This window comes from Lathyrus oleraceus, unplaced genomic scaffold, assembly GCF_024323335.1.
Source record: "Lathyrus oleraceus cultivar Zhongwan6 unplaced genomic scaffold, CAAS_Psat_ZW6_1.0 chrUn0669, whole genome shotgun sequence".
NCBI lineage: Eukaryota > Viridiplantae > Streptophyta > Magnoliopsida > Fabales > Fabaceae > Lathyrus > Lathyrus oleraceus.
The window spans coordinates 23,191-44,295 of NW_026113060.1; the positions used below are offsets into that span (position 1 = coordinate 23,191).

Sequence of the window (21,105 nt, forward strand, 5' to 3'; positions counted from 1 at the left end):
AAAAAAAGAGGTGCAACACAAGGACTTCCCAGGAGGTCACCCATCCTAGTACTACTCTCGCCCAAGCACGCTTAACTGCGGAGTTCTGATGGGATCCGGTGCATTAGTGCTGGTATGATCGCACCTGATATCTCATGCGCTTTGATTGTATATATTTTATTTCTTTCACTTATTAACGGCAAAACAAACATAATTAACGCTGAAATGCTTGTCTTCTCCTACTTTTTCCGACTCTTTTACGCCGATTAACAGAAATAAAAAGAAGTATTTAAAAAATCGCAAAAAAAGAGGTGCAACACAAGGACTTCCCAGGAGGTCACCCATCCTAGTACTACTCTCGCCCAAGCACGCTTAACTGCGGAGTTCTGATGGGATCCGGTGCATTAGTGCTGGTATGATCGCACCTGATATCTCATGCGCTTTGATTGTATATATTTTATTTCTTTCACTTATTAACGGCAAAACAAACATAATTAACGCTGAAATGCTTGTCTTCTCCTACTTTTTCCGACTCTTTTACGCCGATTAACAGAAATAAAAAGAAGTATTTAAAAAATCGCAAAAAAAGAGGTGCAACACAAGGACTTCCCAGGAGGTCACCCATCCTAGTACTACTCTCGCCCAAGCACGCTTAACTGCGGAGTTCTGATGGGATCCGGTGCATTAGTGCTGGTATGATCGCACCTGATATCTCATGCGCTTTGATTGTATATATTTTATTTCTTTCACTTATTAACGGCAAAACAAACATAATTAACGCTGAAATGCTTGTCTTCTCCTACTTTTTCCGACTCTTTTACGCCGATTAACAGAAATAAAAAGAAGTATTTAAAAAATCGCAAAAAAAGAGGTGCAACACAAGGACTTCCCAGGAGGTCACCCATCCTAGTACTACTCTCGCCCAAGCACGCTTAACTGCGGAGTTCTGATGGGATCCGGTGCATTAGTGCTGGTATGATCGCACCTGATATCTCATGCGCTTTGATTGTATATATTTTATTTCTTTCACTTATTAACGGCAAAACAAACATAATTAACGCTGAAATGCTTGTCTTCTCCTACTTTTTCCGACTCTTTTACGCCGATTAACAGAAATAAAAAGAAGTATTTAAAAAATCGCAAAAAAAGAGGTGCAACACAAGGACTTCCCAGGAGGTCACCCATCCTAGTACTACTCTCGCCCAAGCACGCTTAACTGCGGAGTTCTGATGGGATCCGGTGCATTAGTGCTGGTATGATCGCACCTGATATCTCATGCGCTTTGATTGTATATATTTTATTTCTTTCACTTATTAACGGCAAAACAAACATAATTAACGCTGAAATGCTTGTCTTCTCCTACTTTTTCCGACTCTTTTACGCCGATTAACAGAAATAAAAAGAAGTATTTAAAAAATCGCAAAAAAAGAGGTGCAACACAAGGACTTCCCAGGAGGTCACCCATCCTAGTACTACTCTCGCCCAAGCACGCTTAACTGCGGAGTTCTGATGGGATCCGGTGCATTAGTGCTGGTATGATCGCACCTGATATCTCATGCGCTTTGATTGTATATATTTTATTTCTTTCACTTATTAACGGCAAAACAAACATAATTAACGCCCAGGAGGTCACCCATCCTAGTACTACTCTCGCCCAAGCACGCTTAACTGCGGAGTTCTGATGGGATCCGGTGCATTAGTGCTGGTATGATCGCACCTGATATCTCATGCGCTTTGATTGTATATATTTTATTTCTTTCACTTATTAACGGCAAAACAAACATAATTAACGCTGAAATGCTTGTCTTCTCCTACTTTTTCCGACTCTTTTACGCCGATTAACAGAAATAAAAAGAAGTATTTAAAAAATCGCAAAAAAAGAGGTGCAACACAAGGACTTCCCAGGAGGTCACCCATCCTAGTACTACTCTCGCCCAAGCACGCTTAACTGCGGAGTTCTGATGGGATCCGGTGCATTAGTGCTGGTATGATCGCACCTGATATCTCATGCGCTTTGATTGTATATATTTTATTTCTTTCACTTATTAACGGCAAAACAAACATAATTAACGCTGAAATGCTTGTCTTCTCCTACTTTTTCCGACTCTTTTACGCCGATTAACAGAAATAAAAAGAAGTATTTAAAAAATCGCAAAAAAAGAGGTGCAACACAAGGACTTCCCAGGAGGTCACCCATCCTAGTACTACTCTCGCCCAAGCACGCTTAACTGCGGAGTTCTGATGGGATCCGGTGCATTAGTGCTGGTATGATCGCACCTGATATCTCATGCGCTTTGATTGTATATATTTTATTTCTTTCACTTATTAACGGCAAAACAAACATAATTAACGCTGAAATGCTTGTCTTCTCCTACTTTTTCCGACTCTTTTACGCCGATTAACAGAAATAAAAAGAAGTATTTAAAAAATCGCAAAAAAAGAGGTGCAACACAAGGACTTCCCAGGAGGTCACCCATCCTAGTACTACTCTCGCCCAAGCACGCTTAACTGCGGAGTTCTGATGGGATCCGGTGCATTAGTGCTGGTATGATCGCACCTGATATCTCATGCGCTTTGATTGTATATATTTTATTTCTTTCACTTATTAACGGCAAAACAAACATAATTAACGCTGAAATGCTTGTCTTCTCCTACTTTTTCCGACTCTTTTACGCCGATTAACAGAAATAAAAAGAAGTATTTAAAAAATCGCAAAAAAAGAGGTGCAACACAAGGACTTCCCAGGAGGTCACCCATCCTAGTACTACTCTCGCCCAAGCACGCTTAACTGCGGAGTTCTGATGGGATCCGGTGCATTAGTGCTGGTATGATCGCACCTGATATCTCATGCGCTTTGATTGTATATATTTTATTTCTTTCACTTATTAACGGCAAAACAAACATAATTAACGCTGAAATGCTTGTCTTCTCCTACTTTTTCCGACTCTTTTACGCCGATTAACAGAAATAAAAAGAAGTATTTAAAAAATCGCAAAAAAAGAGGTGCAACACAAGGACTTCCCAGGAGGTCACCCATCCTAGTACTACTCTCGCCCAAGCACGCTTAACTGCGGAGTTCTGATGGGATCCGGTGCATTAGTGCTGGTATGATCGCACCTGATATCTCATGCGCTTTGATTGTATATATTTTATTTCTTTCACTTATTAACGGCAAAACAAACATAATTAACGCTGAAATGCTTGTCTTCTCCTACTTTTTCCGACTCTTTTACGCCGATTAACAGAAATAAAAAGAAGTATTTAAAAAATCGCAAAAAAAGAGGTGCAACACAAGGACTTCCCAGGAGGTCACCCATCCTAGTACTACTCTCGCCCAAGCACGCTTAACTGCGGAGTTCTGATGGGATCCGGTGCATTAGTGCTGGTATGATCGCACCTGATATCTCATGCGCTTTGATTGTATATATTTTATTTCTTTCACTTATTAACGGCAAAACAAACATAATTAACGCTGAAATGCTTGTCTTCTCCTACTTTTTCCGACTCTTTTACGCCGATTAACAGAAATAAAAAGAAGTATTTAAAAAATCGCAAAAAAAGAGGTGCAACACAAGGACTTCCCAGGAGGTCACCCATCCTAGTACTACTCTCGCCCAAGCACGCTTAACTGCGGAGTTCTGATGGGATCCGGTGCATTAGTGCTGGTATGATCGCACCTGATATCTCATGCGCTTTGATTGTATATATTTTATTTCTTTCACTTATTAACGGCAAAACAAACATAATTAACGCTGAAATGCTTGTCTTCTCCTACTTTTTCCGACTCTTTTACGCCGATTAACAGAAATAAAAAGAAGTATTTAAAAATCGCAAAAAAAGAGGTGCAACACAAGGACTTCCCAGGAGGTCACCCATCCTAGTACTACTCTCGCCCAAGCACGCTTAACTGCGGAGTTCTGATGGGATCCGGTGCATTAGTGCTGGTATGATCGCACCTGATATCTCATGCGCTTTGATTGTATATATTTTATTTCTTTCACTTATTAACGGCAAAACAAACATAATTAACGCTGAAATGCTTGTCTTCTCCTACTTTTTCCGACTCTTTTACGCCGATTAACAGAAATAAAAAGAAGTATTTAAAAAATCGCAAAAAAAGAGGTGCAACACAAGGACTTCCCAGGAGGTCACCCATCCTAGTACTACTCTCGCCCAAGCACGCTTAACTGCGGAGTTCTGATGGGATCCGGTGCATTAGTGCTGGTATGATCGCACCTGATATCTCATGCGCTTTGATTGTATATATTTTATTTCTTTCACTTATTAACGGCAAAACAAACATAATTAACGCTGAAATGCTTGTCTTCTCCTACTTTTTCCGACTCTTTTACGCCGATTAACAGAAATAAAAAGAAGTATTTAAAAAATCGCAAAAAAAGAGGTGCAACACAAGGACTTCCCAGGAGGTCACCCATCCTAGTACTACTCTCGCCCAAGCACGCTTAACTGCGGAGTTCTGATGGGATCCGGTGCATTAGTGCTGGTATGATCGCACCTGATATCTCATGCGCTTTGATTGTATATATTTTATTTCTTTCACTTATTAACGGCAAAACAAACATAATTAACGCTGAAATGCTTGTCTTCTCCTACTTTTTCCGACTCTTTTACGCCGATTAACAGAAATAAAAAGAAGTATTTAAAAAATCGCAAAAAAAGAGGTGCAACACAAGGACTTCCCAGGAGGTCACCCATCCTAGTACTACTCTCGCCCAAGCACGCTTAACTGCGGAGTTCTGATGGGATCCGGTGCATTAGTGCTGGTATGATCGCACCTGATATCTCATGCGCTTTGATTGTATATATTTTATTTCTTTCACTTATTAACGGCAAAACAAACATAATTAACGCTGAAATGCTTGTCTTCTCCTACTTTTTCCGACTCTTTTACGCCGATTAACAGAAATAAAAAGAAGTATTTAAAAAATCGCAAAAAAAGAGGTGCAACACAAGGACTTCCCAGGAGGTCACCCATCCTAGTACTACTCTCGCCCAAGCACGCTTAACTGCGGAGTTCTGATGGGATCCGGTGCATTAGTGCTGGTATGATCGCACCTGATATCTCATGCGCTTTGATTGTATATATTTTATTTCTTTCACTTATTAACGGCAAAACAAACATAATTAACGCTGAAATGCTTGTCTTCTCCTACTTTTTCCGACTCTTTTACGCCGATTAACAGAAATAAAAAGAAGTATTTAAAAAATCGCAAAAAAAGAGGTGCAACACAAGGACTTCCCAGGAGGTCACCCATCCTAGTACTACTCTCGCCCAAGCACGCTTAACTGCGGAGTTCTGATGGGATCCGGTGCATTAGTGCTGGTATGATCGCACCTGATATCTCATGCGCTTTGATTGTATATATTTTATTTCTTTCACTTATTAACGGCAAAACAAACATAATTAACGCTGAAATGCTTGTCTTCTCCTACTTTTTCCGACTCTTTTACGCCGATTAACAGAAATAAAAAGAAGTATTTAAAAAATCGCAAAAAAAGAGGTGCAACACAAGGACTTCCCAGGAGGTCACCCATCCTAGTACTACTCTCGCCCAAGCACGCTTAACTGCGGAGTTCTGATGGGATCCGGTGCATTAGTGCTGGTATGATCGCACCTGATATCTCATGCGCTTTGATTGTATATATTTTATTTCTTTCACTTATTAACGGCAAAACAAACATAATTAACGCTGAAATGCTTGTCTTCTCCTACTTTTTCCGACTCTTTTACGCCGATTAACAGAAATAAAAAGAAGTATTTAAAAAATCGCAAAAAAAGAGGTGCAACACAAGGACTTCCCAGGAGGTCACCCATCCTAGTACTACTCTCGCCCAAGCACGCTTAACTGCGGAGTTCTGATGGGATCCGGTGCATTAGTGCTGGTATGATCGCACCTGATATCTCATGCGCTTTGATTGTATATATTTTATTTCTTTCACTTATTAACGGCAAAACAAACATAATTAACGCTGAAATGCTTGTCTTCTCCTACTTTTTCCGACTCTTTTACGCCGATTAACAGAAATAAAAAGAAGTATTTAAAAAATCGCAAAAAAAGAGGTGCAACACAAGGACTTCCCAGGAGGTCACCCATCCTAGTACTACTCTCGCCCAAGCACGCTTAACTGCGGAGTTCTGATGGGATCCGGTGCATTAGTGCTGGTATGATCGCACCTGATATCTCATGCGCTTTGATTGTATATATTTTATTTCTTTCACTTATTAACGGCAAAACAAACATAATTAACGCTGAAATGCTTGTCTTCTCCTACTTTTTCCGACTCTTTTACGCCGATTAACAGAAATAAAAAGAAGTATTTAAAAAATCGCAAAAAAAGAGGTGCAACACAAGGACTTCCCAGGAGGTCACCCATCCTAGTACTACTCTCGCCCAAGCACGCTTAACTGCGGAGTTCTGATGGGATCCGGTGCATTAGTGCTGGTATGATCGCACCTGATATCTCATGCGCTTTGATTGTATATATTTTATTTCTTTCACTTATTAACGGCAAAACAAACATAATTAACGCTGAAATGCTTGTCTTCTCCTACTTTTTCCGACTCTTTTACGCCGATTAACAGAAATAAAAAGAAGTATTTAAAAAATCGCAAAAAAAGAGGTGCAACACAAGGACTTCCCAGGAGGTCACCCATCCTAGTACTACTCTCGCCCAAGCACGCTTAACTGCGGAGTTCTGATGGGATCCGGTGCATTAGTGCTGGTATGATCGCACCTGATATCTCATGCGCTTTGATTGTATATATTTTATTTCTTTCACTTATTAACGGCAAAACAAACATAATTAACGCTGAAATGCTTGTCTTCTCCTACTTTTTCCGACTCTTTTACGCCGATTAACAGAAATAAAAAGAAGTATTTAAAAAATCGCAAAAAAAGAGGTGCAACACAAGGACTTCCCAGGAGGTCACCCATCCTAGTACTACTCTCGCCCAAGCACGCTTAACTGCGGAGTTCTGATGGGATCCGGTGCATTAGTGCTGGTATGATCGCACCTGATATCTCATGCGCTTTGATTGTATATATTTTATTTCTTTCACTTATTAACGGCAAAACAAACATAATTAACGCTGAAATGCTTGTCTTCTCCTACTTTTTCCGACTCTTTTACGCCGATTAACAGAAATAAAAAGAAGTATTTAAAAAATCGCAAAAAAAGAGGTGCAACACAAGGACTTCCCAGGAGGTCACCCATCCTAGTACTACTCTCGCCCAAGCACGCTTAACTGCGGAGTTCTGATGGGATCCGGTGCATTAGTGCTGGTATGATCGCACCTGATATCTCATGCGCTTTGATTGTATATATTTTATTTCTTTCACTTATTAACGGCAAAACAAACATAATTAACGCTGAAATGCTTGTCTTCTCCTACTTTTTCCGACTCTTTTACGCCGATTAACAGAAATAAAAAGAAGTATTTAAAAAATCGCAAAAAAAGAGGTGCAACACAAGGACTTCCCAGGAGGTCACCCATCCTAGTACTACTCTCGCCCAAGCACGCTTAACTGCGGAGTTCTGATGGGATCCGGTGCATTAGTGCTGGTATGATCGCACCTGATATCTCATGCGCTTTGATTGTATATATTTTATTTCTTTCACTTATTAACGGCAAAACAAACATAATTAACGCTGAAATGCTTGTCTTCTCCTACTTTTTCCGACTCTTTTACGCCGATTAACAGAAATAAAAAGAAGTATTTAAAAAATCGCAAAAAAAGAGGTGCAACACAAGGACTTCCCAGGAGGTCACCCATCCTAGTACTACTCTCGCCCAAGCACGCTTAACTGCGGAGTTCTGATGGGATCCGGTGCATTAGTGCTGGTATGATCGCACCTGATATCTCATGCGCTTTGATTGTATATATTTTATTTCTTTCACTTATTAACGGCAAAACAAACATAATTAACGCTGAAATGCTTGTCTTCTCCTACTTTTTCCGACTCTTTTACGCCGATTAACAGAAATAAAAAGAAGTATTTAAAAAATCGCAAAAAAAGAGGTGCAACACAAGGACTTCCCAGGAGGTCACCCATCCTAGTACTACTCTCGCCCAAGCACGCTTAACTGCGGAGTTCTGATGGGATCCGGTGCATTAGTGCTGGTATGATCGCACCTGATATCTCATGCGCTTTGATTGTATATATTTTATTTCTTTCACTTATTAACGGCAAAACAAACATAATTAACGCTGAAATGCTTGTCTTCTCCTACTTTTTCCGACTCTTTTACGCCGATTAACAGAAATAAAAAGAAGTATTTAAAAAATCGCAAAAAAAGAGGTGCAACACAAGGACTTCCCAGGAGGTCACCCATCCTAGTACTACTCTCGCCCAAGCACGCTTAACTGCGGAGTTCTGATGGGATCCGGTGCATTAGTGCTGGTATGATCGCACCTGATATCTCATGCGCTTTGATTGTATATATTTTATTTCTTTCACTTATTAACGGCAAAACAAACATAATTAACGCTGAAATGCTTGTCTTCTCCTACTTTTTCCGACTCTTTTACGCCGATTAACAGAAATAAAAAGAAGTATTTAAAAAATCGCAAAAAAAGAGGTGCAACACAAGGACTTCCCAGGAGGTCACCCATCCTAGTACTACTCTCGCCCAAGCACGCTTAACTGCGGAGTTCTGATGGGATCCGGTGCATTAGTGCTGGTATGATCGCACCTGATATCTCATGCGCTTTGATTGTATATATTTTATTTCTTTCACTTATTAACGGCAAAACAAACATAATTAACGCTGAAATGCTTGTCTTCTCCTACTTTTTCCGACTCTTTTACGCCGATTAACAGAAATAAAAAGAAGTATTTAAAAAATCGCAAAAAAAGAGGTGCAACACAAGGACTTCCCAGGAGGTCACCCATCCTAGTACTACTCTCGCCCAAGCACGCTTAACTGCGGAGTTCTGATGGGATCCGGTGCATTAGTGCTGGTATGATCGCACCTGATATCTCATGCGCTTTGATTGTATATATTTTATTTCTTTCACTTATTAACGGCAAAACAAACATAATTAACGCTGAAATGCTTGTCTTCTCCTACTTTTTCCGACTCTTTTACGCCGATTAACAGAAATAAAAAGAAGTATTTAAAAAATCGCAAAAAAAGAGGTGCAACACAAGGACTTCCCAGGAGGTCACCCATCCTAGTACTACTCTCGCCCAAGCACGCTTAACTGCGGAGTTCTGATGGGATCCGGTGCATTAGTGCTGGTATGATCGCACCTGATATCTCATGCGCTTTGATTGTATATATTTTATTTCTTTCACTTATTAACGGCAAAACAAACATAATTAACGCTGAAATGCTTGTCTTCTCCTACTTTTTCCGACTCTTTTACGCCGATTAACAGAAATAAAAAGAAGTATTTAAAAAATCGCAAAAAAAGAGGTGCAACACAAGGACTTCCCAGGAGGTCACCCATCCTAGTACTACTCTCGCCCAAGCACGCTTAACTGCGGAGTTCTGATGGGATCCGGTGCATTAGTGCTGGTATGATCGCACCTGATATCTCATGCGCTTTGATTGTATATATTTTATTTCTTTCACTTATTAACGGCAAAACAAACATAATTAACGCTGAAATGCTTGTCTTCTCCTACTTTTTCCGACTCTTTTACGCCGATTAACAGAAATAAAAAGAAGTATTTAAAAAATCGCAAAAAAAGAGGTGCAACACAAGGACTTCCCAGGAGGTCACCCATCCTAGTACTACTCTCGCCCAAGCACGCTTAACTGCGGAGTTCTGATGGGATCCGGTGCATTAGTGCTGGTATGATCGCACCTGATATCTCATGCGCTTTGATTGTATATATTTTATTTCTTTCACTTATTAACGGCAAAACAAACATAATTAACGCTGAAATGCTTGTCTTCTCCTACTTTTTCCGACTCTTTTACGCCGATTAACAGAAATAAAAAGAAGTATTTAAAAAATCGCAAAAAAAGAGGTGCAACACAAGGACTTCCCAGGAGGTCACCCATCCTAGTACTACTCTCGCCCAAGCACGCTTAACTGCGGAGTTCTGATGGGATCCGGTGCATTAGTGCTGGTATGATCGCACCTGATATCTCATGCGCTTTGATTGTATATATTTTATTTCTTTCACTTATTAACGGCAAAACAAACATAATTAACGCTGAAATGCTTGTCTTCTCCTACTTTTTCCGACTCTTTTACGCCGATTAACAGAAATAAAAAGAAGTATTTAAAAAATCGCAAAAAAAGAGGTGCAACACAAGGACTTCCCAGGAGGTCACCCATCCTAGTACTACTCTCGCCCAAGCACGCTTAACTGCGGAGTTCTGATGGGATCCGGTGCATTAGTGCTGGTATGATCGCACCTGATATCTCATGCGCTTTGATTGTATATATTTTATTTCTTTCACTTATTAACGGCAAAACAAACATAATTAACGCTGAAATGCTTGTCTTCTCCTACTTTTTCCGACTCTTTTACGCCGATTAACAGAAATAAAAAGAAGTATTTAAAAAATCGCAAAAAAAGAGGTGCAACACAAGGACTTCCCAGGAGGTCACCCATCCTAGTACTACTCTCGCCCAAGCACGCTTAACTGCGGAGTTCTGATGGGATCCGGTGCATTAGTGCTGGTATGATCGCACCTGATATCTCATGCGCTTTGATTGTATATATTTTATTTCTTTCACTTATTAACGGCAAAACAAACATAATTAACGCTGAAATGCTTGTCTTCTCCTACTTTTTCCGACTCTTTTACGCCGATTAACAGAAATAAAAAGAAGTATTTAAAAAATCGCAAAAAAAGAGGTGCAACACAAGGACTTCCCAGGAGGTCACCCATCCTAGTACTACTCTCGCCCAAGCACGCTTAACTGCGGAGTTCTGATGGGATCCGGTGCATTAGTGCTGGTATGATCGCACCTGATATCTCATGCGCTTTGATTGTATATATTTTATTTCTTTCACTTATTAACGGCAAAACAAACATAATTAACGCTGAAATGCTTGTCTTCTCCTACTTTTTCCGACTCTTTTACGCCGATTAACAGAAATAAAAAGAAGTATTTAAAAAATCGCAAAAAAAGAGGTGCAACACAAGGACTTCCCAGGAGGTCACCCATCCTAGTACTACTCTCGCCCAAGCACGCTTAACTGCGGAGTTCTGATGGGATCCGGTGCATTAGTGCTGGTATGATCGCACCTGATATCTCATGCGCTTTGATTGTATATATTTTATTTCTTTCACTTATTAACGGCAAAACAAACATAATTAACGCTGAAATGCTTGTCTTCTCCTACTTTTTCCGACTCTTTTACGCCGATTAACAGAAATAAAAAGAAGTATTTAAAAAATCGCAAAAAAAGAGGTGCAACACAAGGACTTCCCAGGAGGTCACCCATCCTAGTACTACTCTCGCCCAAGCACGCTTAACTGCGGAGTTCTGATGGGATCCGGTGCATTAGTGCTGGTATGATCGCACCTGATATCTCATGCGCTTTGATTGTATATATTTTATTTCTTTCACTTATTAACGGCAAAACAAACATAATTAACGCTGAAATGCTTGTCTTCTCCTACTTTTTCCGACTCTTTTACGCCGATTAACAGAAATAAAAAGAAGTATTTAAAAAATCGCAAAAAAAGAGGTGCAACACAAGGACTTCCCAGGAGGTCACCCATCCTAGTACTACTCTCGCCCAAGCACGCTTAACTGCGGAGTTCTGATGGGATCCGGTGCATTAGTGCTGGTATGATCGCACCTGATATCTCATGCGCTTTGATTGTATATATTTTATTTCTTTCACTTATTAACGGCAAAACAAACATAATTAACGCTGAAATGCTTGTCTTCTCCTACTTTTTCCGACTCTTTTACGCCGATTAACAGAAATAAAAAGAAGTATTTAAAAAATCGCAAAAAAAGAGGTGCAACACAAGGACTTCCCAGGAGGTCACCCATCCTAGTACTACTCTCGCCCAAGCACGCTTAACTGCGGAGTTCTGATGGGATCCGGTGCATTAGTGCTGGTATGATCGCACCTGATATCTCATGCGCTTTGATTGTATATATTTTATTTCTTTCACTTATTAACGGCAAAACAAACATAATTAACGCTGAAATGCTTGTCTTCTCCTACTTTTTCCGACTCTTTTACGCCGATTAACAGAAATAAAAAGAAGTATTTAAAAAATCGCAAAAAAAGAGGTGCAACACAAGGACTTCCCAGGAGGTCACCCATCCTAGTACTACTCTCGCCCAAGCACGCTTAACTGCGGAGTTCTGATGGGATCCGGTGCATTAGTGCTGGTATGATCGCACCTGATATCTCATGCGCTTTGATTGTATATATTTTATTTCTTTCACTTATTAACGGCAAAACAAACATAATTAACGCTGAAATGCTTGTCTTCTCCTACTTTTTCCGACTCTTTTACGCCGATTAACAGAAATAAAAAGAAGTATTTAAAAAATCGCAAAAAAAGAGGTGCAACACAAGGACTTCCCAGGAGGTCACCCATCCTAGTACTACTCTCGCCCAAGCACGCTTAACTGCGGAGTTCTGATGGGATCCGGTGCATTAGTGCTGGTATGATCGCACCTGATATCTCATGCGCTTTGATTGTATATATTTTATTTCTTTCACTTATTAACGGCAAAACAAACATAATTAACGCTGAAATGCTTGTCTTCTCCTACTTTTTCCGACTCTTTTACGCCGATTAACAGAAATAAAAAGAAGTATTTAAAAAATCGCAAAAAAAGAGGTGCAACACAAGGACTTCCCAGGAGGTCACCCATCCTAGTACTACTCTCGCCCAAGCACGCTTAACTGCGGAGTTCTGATGGGATCCGGTGCATTAGTGCTGGTATGATCGCACCTGATATCTCATGCGCTTTGATTGTATATATTTTATTTCTTTCACTTATTAACGGCAAAACAAACATAATTAACGCTGAAATGCTTGTCTTCTCCTACTTTTTCCGACTCTTTTACGCCGATTAACAGAAATAAAAAGAAGTATTTAAAAAATCGCAAAAAAAGAGGTGCAACACAAGGACTTCCCAGGAGGTCACCCATCCTAGTACTACTCTCGCCCAAGCACGCTTAACTGCGGAGTTCTGATGGGATCCGGTGCATTAGTGCTGGTATGATCGCACCTGATATCTCATGCGCTTTGATTGTATATATTTTATTTCTTTCACTTATTAACGGCAAAACAAACATAATTAACGCTGAAATGCTTGTCTTCTCCTACTTTTTCCGACTCTTTTACGCCGATTAACAGAAATAAAAAGAAGTATTTAAAAAATCGCAAAAAAAGAGGTGCTACACAAGGACTTCCCAGGAGGTCACCCATCCTAGTACTACTCTCGCCCAAGCACGCTTAACTGCGGAGTTCTGATGGGATCCGGTGCATTAGTGCTGGTATGATCGCACCTGATATCTCATGCGCTTTGATTGTATATATTTTATTTCTTTCACTTATTAACGGCAAAACAAACATAATTAACGCTGAAATGCTTGTCTTCTCCTACTTTTTCCGACTCTTTTACGCCGATTAACAGAAATAAAAAGAAGTATTTAAAAAATCGCAAAAAAAGAGGTGCAACACAAGGACTTCCCAGGAGGTCACCCATCCTAGTACTACTCTCGCCCAAGCACGCTTAACTGCGGAGTTCTGATGGGATCCGGTGCATTAGTGCTGGTATGATCGCACCTGATATCTCATGCGCTTTGATTGTATATATTTTTTTCTTTCACTTATTAACGGCAAAACAAACATAATTAACGCTGAAATGCTTGTCTTCTCCTACTTTTTCCGACTCTTTTACGCCGATTAACAGAAATAAAAAGAAGTATTTAAAAAATCGCAAAAAAAGAGGTGCAACACAAGGACTTCCCAGGAGGTCACCCATCCTAGTACTACTCTCGCCCAAGCACGCTTAACTGCGGAGTTCTTATGGGATCCGGTGCATTAGTGCTGGTATGATCGCACCTGATATCTCATGCGCTTTGATTGTATATATTTTATTTCTTTCACTTATTAACGGCAAAACAAACATAATTAACGCTGAAATGCTTGTCTTCTCCTACTTTTTCCGACTCTTTTACGCCGATTAACAGAAATAAAAAGAAGTATTTAAAAAATCGCAAAAAAAGAGGTGCAACACAAGGACTTCCCAGGAGGTCACCCATCCTAGTACTACTCTCGCCCAAGCACGCTTAACTGCGGAGTTCTGATGGGATCCGGTGCATTAGTGCTGGTATGATCGCACCTGATATCTCATGCGCTTTGATTGTATATATTTTATTTCTTTCACTTATTAACGGCAAAACAAACATAATTAACGCTGAAATGCTTGTCTTCTCCTACTTTTTCCGACTCTTTTACGCCGATTAACAGAAAAAAAAGAAGTATTTAAAAAATCGCAAAAAAAGAGGTGCAACACAAGGACTTCCCAGGAGGTCACCCATCCTAGTACTACTCTCGCCCAAGCACGCTTAACTGCGGAGTTCTGATGGGATCCGGTGCATTAGTGCTGGTATGATCGCACCTGATATCTCATGCGCTTTGATTGTATATATTTTATTTCTTTCACTTATTAACGGCAAAACAAACATAATTAACGCTGAAATGCTTGTCTTCTCCTACTTTTTCCGACTCTTTTACGCCGATTAACAGAAATAAAAAGAAGTATTTAAAAAATCGCAAAAAAAGAGGTGCAACACAAGGACTTCCCAGGAGGTCACCCATCCTAGTACTACTCTCGCCCAAGCACGCTTAACTGCGGAGTTCTGATGGGATCCGGTGCATTAGTGCTGGTATGATCGCACCTGATATCTCATGCGCTTTGATTGTATATATTTTATTTCTTTCACTTATTAACGGCAAAACAAACATAATTAACGCTGAAATGCTTGTCTTCTCCTACTTTTTCCGACTCTTTTACGCCGATTAACAGAAATAAAAAGAAGTATTTAAAAAATCGCAAAAAAAGAGGTGCAACACAAGGACTTCCCAGGAGGTCACCCATCCTAGTACTACTCTCGCCCAAGCACGCTTAACTGCGGAGTTCTGATGGGATCCGGTGCATTAGTGCTGGTATGATCGCACCTGATATCTCATGCGCTTTGATTGTATATATTTTATTTCTTTCACTTATTAACGGCAAAACAAACATAATTAACGCTGAAATGCTTGTCTTCTCCTACTTTTTCCGACTCTTTTACGCCGATTAACAGAAATAAAAAGAAGTATTTAAAAAATCGCAAAAAAAGAGGTGCAACACAAGGACTTCCCAGGAGGTCACCCATCCTAGTACTACTCTCGCCCAAGCACGCTTAACTGCGGAGTTCTGATGGGATCCGGTGCATTAGTGCTGGTATGATCGCACCTGATATCTCATGCGCTTTGATTGTATATATTTTATTTCTTTCACTTATTAACGGCAAAACAAACATAATTAACGCTGAAATGCTTGTCTTCTCCTACTTTTTCCGACTCTTTTACGCCGATTAACAGAAATAAAAAGAAGTATTTAAAATATCGCAAAGAAAGAGGTGCAACACAAGGACTTCCCAGGAGGTCACCCATCCTAGTACTACTCTCGCCCAAGCACGCTTAACTGCGGAGTTCTGATGGGATCCGGTGCATTAGTGCTGGTATGATCGCACCTGATATCTCATGCGCTTTGATTGTATATATTTTATTTCTTTCACTTATTAACGGCAAAACAAACATAATTAACGCTGAAATGCTTGTCTTCTCCTACTTTTTCCGACTCTTTTACGCCGATTAACAGAAACAAAAAGAAGTATTTAAAAAATCGCAAAAAAAGAGGTGCAACACAAGGACTTCCCAGGAGGTCACCCATCCTAGTACTACTCTCGCCCAAGCACGCTTAACTGCGGAGTTCTGATGGGATCCGGTGCATTAGTGCTGGTATGATCGCACCTGATATCTCATGCGCTTTGATTGTATATATTTTATTTCTTTCACTTATTAACGGCAAAACAAACATAATTAACGCTGAAATGCTTGTCTTCTCCTACTTTTTCCGACTCTTTTACGCCGATTAACAGAAACAAAAAGAAGTATTTAAAAAATCGCAAAAAAAGAGGTGCAACACAAGGACTTCCCAGGAGGTCACCCATCCTAGTACTACTCTCGCCCAAGCACGCTTAACTGCGGAGTTCTGATGGGATCCGGTGCATTAGTGCTGGTATGATCGCACCTGATATCTCATGCGCTTTGATTGTATATATTTATTTCTTTCACTTATTAACGGCAAAACAAACATAATTAACGCTGAAATGCTTGTCTTCTCCTACTTTTCCGACTCTTTTACGCCGATTAACAGAAATAAAAAGAAGTATTTAAAAAATCGCAAAAAAAGAGGTGCAACACAAGGACTTCCCAGGAGGTCACCCATCCTAGTACTACTCTCGCCCAAGCACGCTTAACTGCGGAGTTCTGATGGGATCCGGTGCATTAGTGCTGGTATGATCGCACCTGATATCTCATGCGCTTTGATTGTATATATTTTATTTCTTTCACTTATTAACGGCAAAACAAACATAATTAACGCTGAAATGCTTGTCTTCTCCTACTTTTTCCGACTCTTTTACGCCGATTAACAGAAACAAAAAGAAGTATTTAAAAAATCGCAAAAAAAGAGGTGCAACACAAGGACTTCCCAGGAGGTCACCCATCCTAGTACTACTCTCGCCCAAGCACGCTTAACTGCGGAGTTCTGATGGGATCCGGTGCATTAGTGCTGGTATGATCGCACCTGATATCTCATGCGCTTTGATTGTATATATTTTATTTCTTTCACTTATTAACGGCAAAACAAACATAATTAACGCTGAAATGCTTGTCTTCTCCTACTTTTTCCGACTCTTTTACGCCGATTAACAGAAATAAAAAGAAGTATTTAAAAAATCGCAAAAAAAGAGGTGCAACACAAGGACTTCCCAGGAGGTCACCCATCCTAGTACTACTCTCGCCCAAGCACGCTTAACTGCGGAGTTCTGATGGGATCCGGTGCATTAGTGCTGGTATGATCGCACCTGATATCTCATGCGCTTTGATTGTATATATTTTATTTCTTTCACTTATTAACGGCAAAACAAACATAATTAACGCTGAAATGCTTGTCTTCTCCTACTTTTCCGACTCTTTTACGCCGATTAACAGAAATAAAAAGAAGTATTTAAAAAATCGCAAAAAAAGAGGTGCAACACAAGGACTTCCCAGGAGGTCACCCATCCTAGTACTACTCTCGCCCAAGCACGCTTAACTGCGGAGTTCTGATGGGATCCGGTGCATTAGTGCTGGTATGATCGCACCTGATATCTCATGCGCTTTGATTGTATATATTTATTTCTTTCACTTATTAACGACAAAACAAACATAATTAACGCTGAAATGCTTGTCTTCTCCTACTTTTTCCGACTCTTTTACGCCGATTAACAGAAACAAATAGAAGTATTAAAAATCGCAAAAAAAGAGGTGCAACACAAGGACTTCCCAGGAGGTCACCCATCCTAGTACTACTCTCGCCCAAGCACGCTTAACTGCGGAGTTCTGATGGGATCCGGTGCATTAGTGCTGGTATGATCGCACCTGATATCTCATGCGCTTTGATTGTATATATTTATTTCTTTCACTTATTAACGGCAAAACAAACATAATTAACGCTGAAATGCTTGTCTTCTCCTACTTTTTCCGACTCTTTTACGCCGATTAACAGAAATAAAAAGAAGTATTTAAAATATCGCAAAAAAAGAGGTGCAACACAAGGACTTCCCAGGAGGTCACCCATCCTAGTACTACTCTCGCCCAAGCACGCTTAACTGCGGAGTTCTGATGGGATCCGGTGCATTAGTGCTGGTATGATCGCACCTGATATCTCATGCGCTTTGATTGTATATATTTTATTTCTTTCACTTATTAACGGCAAAAAAAACATAATTAACGCTGAAATGCTTGTCTTCTCCTACTTTTTCCGACTCTTTTACGCCGATTAACAGAAACAAAAAGAAGTATTTAAAAAATCGCAAAAAAAGAGGTGCAACACAAGGACTTCCCAAGAGGTCACCCATCCTAGTACTACTCTCGCCCAAGCACGCTTAACTGCGGAGTTCTGATGGGATCCGGTGCATTAGTGCTGGTATGATCGCACCTGATATCTCATGCGCTTGATTGTATATATTTTATTTCTTTCACTTATTAACGGCAAAACAAACATAATTAACGCTGAAATGCTTGTCTTCTCCTACTTTTTCCGACTCTTTTACGCCGATTAACAGAAATAAAAAGAAGTATTTAAAAAATCGCAAAAAAAAGAGGTGCAACACAAGGACTTCCCAGGAGGTCACCCATCCTAGTACTACTCTCGCCCAAGCACGCTTAACTGCGGAGTTCTGATGGGATCCGGTGCATTAGTGCTGGTATGATCGCACCTGATATCTCATGCGCTTTGATTGTATATATTTTATTTCTTTCACTTATTAACGGCAAAAAAAAACATAATTAACGCTGAAATGCTTGTCTTCTCCTACTTTTTCCGACTCTTTTACGCCGATTAACAGAAATAAAAAGAAGTACTTAAAAACTCGCAAAAAAAGAGGTGCAACACAAGGACTTCCCAGGAGGTCACCCATCCTAGTACTACTCTCGCCCAAGCACGCTTAACTGCGGAGTTCTGATGGGATCCGGTGCATTAGTGCTGGTATGATCGCACCTGATATCTCATGCGCTTTGATTGTATATATTTTATTTCTTTCACTTATTAACGGCAAAACAAACATAATTAACGCTGAAATGCTTGTCTTCTCCTACTTTTTCCGACTCTTTTACGCCGATTAACAGAAATAAAAAAAAGAAGTATTTAAAATATCGCAAAGAAAGAGGTGCAACACAAGGACTTCCCAGGAGGTCACCCATCCTAGTACTACTCTCGCCCAAGCACGCTTAATGCGGAGTTCTGATGGGATCCGGTGCATTAGTGCTGGTATGATCGCACCTGATATCTCATGCGCTTTGATTGATATATTTTATTTCTTTCACTTATTAACGGCAAAACAAACATAATTAACGCTGAAATGCTTGTCTTCTCCTACTTTTTCCGACTCTTTTACGCCGATTAACAGAAATAAAAAGAAGTATTTAAAAAATCGCAAAAAAAGAGGTGCAACACAAGGACTTCCCAGGAGGTCACCCATCCTAGTACTACTCTCGCCCAAGCACGCTTAACTGCGGAGTTCTGATGGGATCCGGTGCATTAGTGCTGGTATGATCGCACTGATATCTCATGCGCTTTGATTGTATATATTTTATTTCTTTCACTTATTAACGGCAAAACAAACATAATTAACGCTGAAATGCTTGTCTTCTTCTACTTTTTCCGACTCTTTTACGCCGATTAACAGAAATAAAAAGAAGTATTTAAAAAATCGCAAAAAAAAAGAGGTGCAACACAAGGCTGATGGTGATTCGTTTTAAGGGTAGGTTATAAGGTGGATATCCTTGTGATTGGGTATTCGACCTACATGTTTCATGTCAGAACCAGAATTTTGAATTGGCGAAACAACCGTATTATGGGGTTGAGTATATATGGAGGTAATATTTGAAGTCCTGCCATGGAAGTAGATGGCATTCCATATGGGTATTCTTCGAAGGCCTAAAATTCTCAAATCCGGTGGCCTAGGGGTAGTAGGGTTGTGGTTGGGTTCCGACAATTGTGAAAATGGGCCATGGATTGAACTTGCAGAAACGTCTGCTACGTTGACATAATAGGCATGTTGTCGAATTATTTAAGGCATTGATCCAGATGTTGGTATGACCTATGTACTAGGGATCTCAGTGGATGCATCAATCGAATTTATCCGACTATGCCTGTTCCCTGGGGAGAAATTGTTCCCCTGACTGGTTGTATTAACCATCTTTTTGTGTATTTTCTTTTGGTTATAGGTTGCGAATTGTTCGCTATCTTACACTTCTAAGGTTCATGCAACACTATGATTTTTTAACTCAAAAGAATAACAACAATTTTGTATTGTAAAAGTAAGCAAAACTATTATAATTAACAGTTCTTTGACACCGTCCCATTGGACGTGCCAATTTGTTTACCTGTAATTTTGACAAACAACCGCTAGTCCTCCAATATTATTAATCTGGTTAACTTACAGGATCAACTATATTGATCCTAGGACATGTGTCTCAAGAACTAGTATTATGGTGATTTGATTCATGATTAAGTTGTTTCTGGTTTATGAATAGCAATTAGGGTTCTTTATCTAGCATTAATGGTACAAAGTAAAAGTGTTTCGACAATAAACTCTAAACGAAATCTAAAGGCTTATGACTTAAAGAATGGATAAATGGAAGTAATTCTGTAAAAAGGCTTTTTAAAGATAACAAAGGTAATTGGCAAAAGTAAAGATAAATAACTTGAAGTAAAAGGTTTAAGTTTGAAAAGGTGCTGGAAATAAAGGTTTGAGGAAATGTAAATGTAAAGGTAAAAGCAATGATGAAAGACTTTTGAAGATAAAGGCAATTTCAACAGAAGGCTTAAATAGAAATAAAGACAGTAAATGGTTTAATTTAAGTAATTGCATTAAAAAGATAACATGAAATGTAATCATGGTGTTCTTCATACATACATTTTCAGCAAGACTCGTTTCCGCTCTGGTACTTTGAGTATTTTAGTGAATTTTGTATATCAGTTTGAACACCAGAATTCTAAAAACTAAGACTCCTATTAAACAATCGACCTAACGGTCTCTACACAGATGTATTGGTTTGAAAATTATATCTTCGGCAAATTTTTATATCGTATCCAAAAGATTGGTTGTTATTACGCCGTTTTATAATCCAAATTGTTATAAGTTTGAAACGTAACAAAGGGTTTTGTTTGGGAAATTATCTTGTGAGTAAATATCACTAAAACAGTAAAATGGTTTACTCAAATGTAAAAGCTTGACAAGATTGGAGTTCACTATTATAAATGCTTATGATTCCTTATGATAACTATATAGATTAAGATTATTGATGATGTTCAAGTATCCTCTCAAAGTCAT

The 21,105-nt window shown here is 39.6% G+C and overlaps 69 non-coding genes and 1 pseudogene across 69 annotated transcripts; all 70 read right to left on the bottom strand.

The window, feature by feature from the left end:
• Positions 1-7: 7 nt before the first annotated feature.
• On the bottom strand, positions 8-126 carry LOC127114664 (5S ribosomal RNA). The gene has a single exon (XR_007800470.1). It is a non-coding gene; the product is annotated as a 5S ribosomal RNA (ribosomal RNA).
• Positions 127-287: 161 nt separating this feature from the next.
• LOC127114665 (5S ribosomal RNA) lies at positions 288-406 on the bottom strand. The gene has a single exon (XR_007800471.1). It is a non-coding gene; the product is annotated as a 5S ribosomal RNA (ribosomal RNA).
• A 161-nt stretch (positions 407-567) lies between these two features.
• Positions 568-686, bottom strand: LOC127114666 (5S ribosomal RNA). Its single transcript, XR_007800472.1, has one exon. It is a non-coding gene; the product is annotated as a 5S ribosomal RNA (ribosomal RNA).
• A 161-nt stretch (positions 687-847) lies between these two features.
• LOC127114667 (5S ribosomal RNA) lies at positions 848-966 on the bottom strand. The gene has a single exon (XR_007800473.1). It is a non-coding gene; the product is annotated as a 5S ribosomal RNA (ribosomal RNA).
• Positions 967-1,127: 161 nt separating this feature from the next.
• LOC127114668 (5S ribosomal RNA) lies at positions 1,128-1,246 on the bottom strand. The gene has a single exon (XR_007800474.1). It is a non-coding gene; the product is annotated as a 5S ribosomal RNA (ribosomal RNA).
• A 161-nt stretch (positions 1,247-1,407) lies between these two features.
• Positions 1,408-1,526, bottom strand: LOC127114669 (5S ribosomal RNA). Its single transcript, XR_007800475.1, has one exon. It is a non-coding gene; the product is annotated as a 5S ribosomal RNA (ribosomal RNA).
• Positions 1,527-1,575: 49 nt separating this feature from the next.
• Positions 1,576-1,698, bottom strand: LOC127114761 (uncharacterized; annotated as a pseudogene).
• Positions 1,699-1,859: 161 nt separating this feature from the next.
• On the bottom strand, positions 1,860-1,978 carry LOC127114671 (5S ribosomal RNA). Its single transcript, XR_007800477.1, has one exon. It is a non-coding gene; the product is annotated as a 5S ribosomal RNA (ribosomal RNA).
• A 161-nt stretch (positions 1,979-2,139) lies between these two features.
• LOC127114672 (5S ribosomal RNA) lies at positions 2,140-2,258 on the bottom strand. Its single transcript, XR_007800478.1, has one exon. It is a non-coding gene; the product is annotated as a 5S ribosomal RNA (ribosomal RNA).
• Positions 2,259-2,419: 161 nt separating this feature from the next.
• Positions 2,420-2,538, bottom strand: LOC127114673 (5S ribosomal RNA). Its single transcript, XR_007800479.1, has one exon. It is a non-coding gene; the product is annotated as a 5S ribosomal RNA (ribosomal RNA).
• Positions 2,539-2,699: 161 nt separating this feature from the next.
• Positions 2,700-2,818, bottom strand: LOC127114674 (5S ribosomal RNA). Its single transcript, XR_007800480.1, has one exon. It is a non-coding gene; the product is annotated as a 5S ribosomal RNA (ribosomal RNA).
• Positions 2,819-2,979: 161 nt separating this feature from the next.
• LOC127114675 (5S ribosomal RNA) lies at positions 2,980-3,098 on the bottom strand. The gene has a single exon (XR_007800481.1). It is a non-coding gene; the product is annotated as a 5S ribosomal RNA (ribosomal RNA).
• Positions 3,099-3,259: 161 nt separating this feature from the next.
• On the bottom strand, positions 3,260-3,378 carry LOC127114676 (5S ribosomal RNA). The gene has a single exon (XR_007800482.1). It is a non-coding gene; the product is annotated as a 5S ribosomal RNA (ribosomal RNA).
• A 161-nt stretch (positions 3,379-3,539) lies between these two features.
• On the bottom strand, positions 3,540-3,658 carry LOC127114677 (5S ribosomal RNA). Its single transcript, XR_007800483.1, has one exon. It is a non-coding gene; the product is annotated as a 5S ribosomal RNA (ribosomal RNA).
• Positions 3,659-3,818: 160 nt separating this feature from the next.
• LOC127114679 (5S ribosomal RNA) lies at positions 3,819-3,937 on the bottom strand. Its single transcript, XR_007800484.1, has one exon. It is a non-coding gene; the product is annotated as a 5S ribosomal RNA (ribosomal RNA).
• Positions 3,938-4,098: 161 nt separating this feature from the next.
• On the bottom strand, positions 4,099-4,217 carry LOC127114680 (5S ribosomal RNA). The gene has a single exon (XR_007800485.1). It is a non-coding gene; the product is annotated as a 5S ribosomal RNA (ribosomal RNA).
• Positions 4,218-4,378: 161 nt separating this feature from the next.
• On the bottom strand, positions 4,379-4,497 carry LOC127114681 (5S ribosomal RNA). Its single transcript, XR_007800486.1, has one exon. It is a non-coding gene; the product is annotated as a 5S ribosomal RNA (ribosomal RNA).
• A 161-nt stretch (positions 4,498-4,658) lies between these two features.
• LOC127114683 (5S ribosomal RNA) lies at positions 4,659-4,777 on the bottom strand. The gene has a single exon (XR_007800488.1). It is a non-coding gene; the product is annotated as a 5S ribosomal RNA (ribosomal RNA).
• Positions 4,778-4,938: 161 nt separating this feature from the next.
• Positions 4,939-5,057, bottom strand: LOC127114684 (5S ribosomal RNA). Its single transcript, XR_007800489.1, has one exon. It is a non-coding gene; the product is annotated as a 5S ribosomal RNA (ribosomal RNA).
• A 161-nt stretch (positions 5,058-5,218) lies between these two features.
• LOC127114685 (5S ribosomal RNA) lies at positions 5,219-5,337 on the bottom strand. Its single transcript, XR_007800490.1, has one exon. It is a non-coding gene; the product is annotated as a 5S ribosomal RNA (ribosomal RNA).
• Positions 5,338-5,498: 161 nt separating this feature from the next.
• On the bottom strand, positions 5,499-5,617 carry LOC127114686 (5S ribosomal RNA). The gene has a single exon (XR_007800491.1). It is a non-coding gene; the product is annotated as a 5S ribosomal RNA (ribosomal RNA).
• A 161-nt stretch (positions 5,618-5,778) lies between these two features.
• Positions 5,779-5,897, bottom strand: LOC127114687 (5S ribosomal RNA). Its single transcript, XR_007800492.1, has one exon. It is a non-coding gene; the product is annotated as a 5S ribosomal RNA (ribosomal RNA).
• A 161-nt stretch (positions 5,898-6,058) lies between these two features.
• Positions 6,059-6,177, bottom strand: LOC127114688 (5S ribosomal RNA). Its single transcript, XR_007800493.1, has one exon. It is a non-coding gene; the product is annotated as a 5S ribosomal RNA (ribosomal RNA).
• A 161-nt stretch (positions 6,178-6,338) lies between these two features.
• On the bottom strand, positions 6,339-6,457 carry LOC127114689 (5S ribosomal RNA). Its single transcript, XR_007800494.1, has one exon. It is a non-coding gene; the product is annotated as a 5S ribosomal RNA (ribosomal RNA).
• A 161-nt stretch (positions 6,458-6,618) lies between these two features.
• LOC127114690 (5S ribosomal RNA) lies at positions 6,619-6,737 on the bottom strand. Its single transcript, XR_007800495.1, has one exon. It is a non-coding gene; the product is annotated as a 5S ribosomal RNA (ribosomal RNA).
• Positions 6,738-6,898: 161 nt separating this feature from the next.
• On the bottom strand, positions 6,899-7,017 carry LOC127114691 (5S ribosomal RNA). The gene has a single exon (XR_007800496.1). It is a non-coding gene; the product is annotated as a 5S ribosomal RNA (ribosomal RNA).
• Positions 7,018-7,178: 161 nt separating this feature from the next.
• LOC127114692 (5S ribosomal RNA) lies at positions 7,179-7,297 on the bottom strand. Its single transcript, XR_007800497.1, has one exon. It is a non-coding gene; the product is annotated as a 5S ribosomal RNA (ribosomal RNA).
• A 161-nt stretch (positions 7,298-7,458) lies between these two features.
• LOC127114694 (5S ribosomal RNA) lies at positions 7,459-7,577 on the bottom strand. Its single transcript, XR_007800499.1, has one exon. It is a non-coding gene; the product is annotated as a 5S ribosomal RNA (ribosomal RNA).
• A 161-nt stretch (positions 7,578-7,738) lies between these two features.
• Positions 7,739-7,857, bottom strand: LOC127114695 (5S ribosomal RNA). Its single transcript, XR_007800500.1, has one exon. It is a non-coding gene; the product is annotated as a 5S ribosomal RNA (ribosomal RNA).
• Positions 7,858-8,018: 161 nt separating this feature from the next.
• LOC127114696 (5S ribosomal RNA) lies at positions 8,019-8,137 on the bottom strand. Its single transcript, XR_007800501.1, has one exon. It is a non-coding gene; the product is annotated as a 5S ribosomal RNA (ribosomal RNA).
• Positions 8,138-8,298: 161 nt separating this feature from the next.
• Positions 8,299-8,417, bottom strand: LOC127114697 (5S ribosomal RNA). Its single transcript, XR_007800502.1, has one exon. It is a non-coding gene; the product is annotated as a 5S ribosomal RNA (ribosomal RNA).
• Positions 8,418-8,578: 161 nt separating this feature from the next.
• On the bottom strand, positions 8,579-8,697 carry LOC127114698 (5S ribosomal RNA). The gene has a single exon (XR_007800503.1). It is a non-coding gene; the product is annotated as a 5S ribosomal RNA (ribosomal RNA).
• Positions 8,698-8,858: 161 nt separating this feature from the next.
• Positions 8,859-8,977, bottom strand: LOC127114699 (5S ribosomal RNA). Its single transcript, XR_007800504.1, has one exon. It is a non-coding gene; the product is annotated as a 5S ribosomal RNA (ribosomal RNA).
• Positions 8,978-9,138: 161 nt separating this feature from the next.
• Positions 9,139-9,257, bottom strand: LOC127114700 (5S ribosomal RNA). The gene has a single exon (XR_007800505.1). It is a non-coding gene; the product is annotated as a 5S ribosomal RNA (ribosomal RNA).
• A 161-nt stretch (positions 9,258-9,418) lies between these two features.
• LOC127114701 (5S ribosomal RNA) lies at positions 9,419-9,537 on the bottom strand. Its single transcript, XR_007800506.1, has one exon. It is a non-coding gene; the product is annotated as a 5S ribosomal RNA (ribosomal RNA).
• Positions 9,538-9,698: 161 nt separating this feature from the next.
• Positions 9,699-9,817, bottom strand: LOC127114702 (5S ribosomal RNA). The gene has a single exon (XR_007800507.1). It is a non-coding gene; the product is annotated as a 5S ribosomal RNA (ribosomal RNA).
• Positions 9,818-9,978: 161 nt separating this feature from the next.
• LOC127114703 (5S ribosomal RNA) lies at positions 9,979-10,097 on the bottom strand. Its single transcript, XR_007800508.1, has one exon. It is a non-coding gene; the product is annotated as a 5S ribosomal RNA (ribosomal RNA).
• A 161-nt stretch (positions 10,098-10,258) lies between these two features.
• On the bottom strand, positions 10,259-10,377 carry LOC127114705 (5S ribosomal RNA). The gene has a single exon (XR_007800510.1). It is a non-coding gene; the product is annotated as a 5S ribosomal RNA (ribosomal RNA).
• A 161-nt stretch (positions 10,378-10,538) lies between these two features.
• On the bottom strand, positions 10,539-10,657 carry LOC127114706 (5S ribosomal RNA). The gene has a single exon (XR_007800511.1). It is a non-coding gene; the product is annotated as a 5S ribosomal RNA (ribosomal RNA).
• A 161-nt stretch (positions 10,658-10,818) lies between these two features.
• On the bottom strand, positions 10,819-10,937 carry LOC127114707 (5S ribosomal RNA). Its single transcript, XR_007800512.1, has one exon. It is a non-coding gene; the product is annotated as a 5S ribosomal RNA (ribosomal RNA).
• A 161-nt stretch (positions 10,938-11,098) lies between these two features.
• LOC127114708 (5S ribosomal RNA) lies at positions 11,099-11,217 on the bottom strand. The gene has a single exon (XR_007800513.1). It is a non-coding gene; the product is annotated as a 5S ribosomal RNA (ribosomal RNA).
• A 161-nt stretch (positions 11,218-11,378) lies between these two features.
• Positions 11,379-11,497, bottom strand: LOC127114710 (5S ribosomal RNA). The gene has a single exon (XR_007800514.1). It is a non-coding gene; the product is annotated as a 5S ribosomal RNA (ribosomal RNA).
• A 161-nt stretch (positions 11,498-11,658) lies between these two features.
• Positions 11,659-11,777, bottom strand: LOC127114711 (5S ribosomal RNA). The gene has a single exon (XR_007800515.1). It is a non-coding gene; the product is annotated as a 5S ribosomal RNA (ribosomal RNA).
• A 161-nt stretch (positions 11,778-11,938) lies between these two features.
• On the bottom strand, positions 11,939-12,057 carry LOC127114712 (5S ribosomal RNA). Its single transcript, XR_007800516.1, has one exon. It is a non-coding gene; the product is annotated as a 5S ribosomal RNA (ribosomal RNA).
• A 161-nt stretch (positions 12,058-12,218) lies between these two features.
• LOC127114713 (5S ribosomal RNA) lies at positions 12,219-12,337 on the bottom strand. The gene has a single exon (XR_007800517.1). It is a non-coding gene; the product is annotated as a 5S ribosomal RNA (ribosomal RNA).
• Positions 12,338-12,498: 161 nt separating this feature from the next.
• On the bottom strand, positions 12,499-12,617 carry LOC127114714 (5S ribosomal RNA). The gene has a single exon (XR_007800518.1). It is a non-coding gene; the product is annotated as a 5S ribosomal RNA (ribosomal RNA).
• A 161-nt stretch (positions 12,618-12,778) lies between these two features.
• Positions 12,779-12,897, bottom strand: LOC127114715 (5S ribosomal RNA). Its single transcript, XR_007800519.1, has one exon. It is a non-coding gene; the product is annotated as a 5S ribosomal RNA (ribosomal RNA).
• A 161-nt stretch (positions 12,898-13,058) lies between these two features.
• LOC127114717 (5S ribosomal RNA) lies at positions 13,059-13,177 on the bottom strand. Its single transcript, XR_007800521.1, has one exon. It is a non-coding gene; the product is annotated as a 5S ribosomal RNA (ribosomal RNA).
• A 161-nt stretch (positions 13,178-13,338) lies between these two features.
• LOC127114742 (5S ribosomal RNA) lies at positions 13,339-13,457 on the bottom strand. Its single transcript, XR_007800546.1, has one exon. It is a non-coding gene; the product is annotated as a 5S ribosomal RNA (ribosomal RNA).
• Positions 13,458-13,618: 161 nt separating this feature from the next.
• Positions 13,619-13,737, bottom strand: LOC127114718 (5S ribosomal RNA). The gene has a single exon (XR_007800522.1). It is a non-coding gene; the product is annotated as a 5S ribosomal RNA (ribosomal RNA).
• A 160-nt stretch (positions 13,738-13,897) lies between these two features.
• Positions 13,898-14,016, bottom strand: LOC127114737 (5S ribosomal RNA). Its single transcript, XR_007800541.1, has one exon. It is a non-coding gene; the product is annotated as a 5S ribosomal RNA (ribosomal RNA).
• Positions 14,017-14,177: 161 nt separating this feature from the next.
• On the bottom strand, positions 14,178-14,296 carry LOC127114719 (5S ribosomal RNA). Its single transcript, XR_007800523.1, has one exon. It is a non-coding gene; the product is annotated as a 5S ribosomal RNA (ribosomal RNA).
• Positions 14,297-14,456: 160 nt separating this feature from the next.
• Positions 14,457-14,575, bottom strand: LOC127114720 (5S ribosomal RNA). The gene has a single exon (XR_007800524.1). It is a non-coding gene; the product is annotated as a 5S ribosomal RNA (ribosomal RNA).
• A 161-nt stretch (positions 14,576-14,736) lies between these two features.
• Positions 14,737-14,855, bottom strand: LOC127114721 (5S ribosomal RNA). The gene has a single exon (XR_007800525.1). It is a non-coding gene; the product is annotated as a 5S ribosomal RNA (ribosomal RNA).
• Positions 14,856-15,016: 161 nt separating this feature from the next.
• On the bottom strand, positions 15,017-15,135 carry LOC127114722 (5S ribosomal RNA). Its single transcript, XR_007800526.1, has one exon. It is a non-coding gene; the product is annotated as a 5S ribosomal RNA (ribosomal RNA).
• Positions 15,136-15,296: 161 nt separating this feature from the next.
• On the bottom strand, positions 15,297-15,415 carry LOC127114723 (5S ribosomal RNA). Its single transcript, XR_007800527.1, has one exon. It is a non-coding gene; the product is annotated as a 5S ribosomal RNA (ribosomal RNA).
• Positions 15,416-15,576: 161 nt separating this feature from the next.
• LOC127114724 (5S ribosomal RNA) lies at positions 15,577-15,695 on the bottom strand. Its single transcript, XR_007800528.1, has one exon. It is a non-coding gene; the product is annotated as a 5S ribosomal RNA (ribosomal RNA).
• A 161-nt stretch (positions 15,696-15,856) lies between these two features.
• LOC127114725 (5S ribosomal RNA) lies at positions 15,857-15,975 on the bottom strand. The gene has a single exon (XR_007800529.1). It is a non-coding gene; the product is annotated as a 5S ribosomal RNA (ribosomal RNA).
• Positions 15,976-16,136: 161 nt separating this feature from the next.
• Positions 16,137-16,255, bottom strand: LOC127114726 (5S ribosomal RNA). Its single transcript, XR_007800530.1, has one exon. It is a non-coding gene; the product is annotated as a 5S ribosomal RNA (ribosomal RNA).
• Positions 16,256-16,414: 159 nt separating this feature from the next.
• On the bottom strand, positions 16,415-16,533 carry LOC127114728 (5S ribosomal RNA). The gene has a single exon (XR_007800532.1). It is a non-coding gene; the product is annotated as a 5S ribosomal RNA (ribosomal RNA).
• A 161-nt stretch (positions 16,534-16,694) lies between these two features.
• LOC127114729 (5S ribosomal RNA) lies at positions 16,695-16,813 on the bottom strand. The gene has a single exon (XR_007800533.1). It is a non-coding gene; the product is annotated as a 5S ribosomal RNA (ribosomal RNA).
• Positions 16,814-16,974: 161 nt separating this feature from the next.
• Positions 16,975-17,093, bottom strand: LOC127114730 (5S ribosomal RNA). The gene has a single exon (XR_007800534.1). It is a non-coding gene; the product is annotated as a 5S ribosomal RNA (ribosomal RNA).
• Positions 17,094-17,253: 160 nt separating this feature from the next.
• Positions 17,254-17,372, bottom strand: LOC127114731 (5S ribosomal RNA). The gene has a single exon (XR_007800535.1). It is a non-coding gene; the product is annotated as a 5S ribosomal RNA (ribosomal RNA).
• Positions 17,373-17,530: 158 nt separating this feature from the next.
• On the bottom strand, positions 17,531-17,649 carry LOC127114732 (5S ribosomal RNA). Its single transcript, XR_007800536.1, has one exon. It is a non-coding gene; the product is annotated as a 5S ribosomal RNA (ribosomal RNA).
• A 160-nt stretch (positions 17,650-17,809) lies between these two features.
• LOC127114733 (5S ribosomal RNA) lies at positions 17,810-17,928 on the bottom strand. Its single transcript, XR_007800537.1, has one exon. It is a non-coding gene; the product is annotated as a 5S ribosomal RNA (ribosomal RNA).
• Positions 17,929-18,089: 161 nt separating this feature from the next.
• Positions 18,090-18,208, bottom strand: LOC127114736 (5S ribosomal RNA). The gene has a single exon (XR_007800540.1). It is a non-coding gene; the product is annotated as a 5S ribosomal RNA (ribosomal RNA).
• Positions 18,209-18,369: 161 nt separating this feature from the next.
• Positions 18,370-18,488, bottom strand: LOC127114734 (5S ribosomal RNA). The gene has a single exon (XR_007800538.1). It is a non-coding gene; the product is annotated as a 5S ribosomal RNA (ribosomal RNA).
• Positions 18,489-18,650: 162 nt separating this feature from the next.
• Positions 18,651-18,769, bottom strand: LOC127114735 (5S ribosomal RNA). Its single transcript, XR_007800539.1, has one exon. It is a non-coding gene; the product is annotated as a 5S ribosomal RNA (ribosomal RNA).
• A 164-nt stretch (positions 18,770-18,933) lies between these two features.
• Positions 18,934-19,051, bottom strand: LOC127114752 (5S ribosomal RNA). The gene has a single exon (XR_007800555.1). It is a non-coding gene; the product is annotated as a 5S ribosomal RNA (ribosomal RNA).
• Positions 19,052-19,211: 160 nt separating this feature from the next.
• Positions 19,212-19,330, bottom strand: LOC127114743 (5S ribosomal RNA). Its single transcript, XR_007800547.1, has one exon. It is a non-coding gene; the product is annotated as a 5S ribosomal RNA (ribosomal RNA).
• Positions 19,331-21,105: the final 1,775 nt, after the last annotated feature.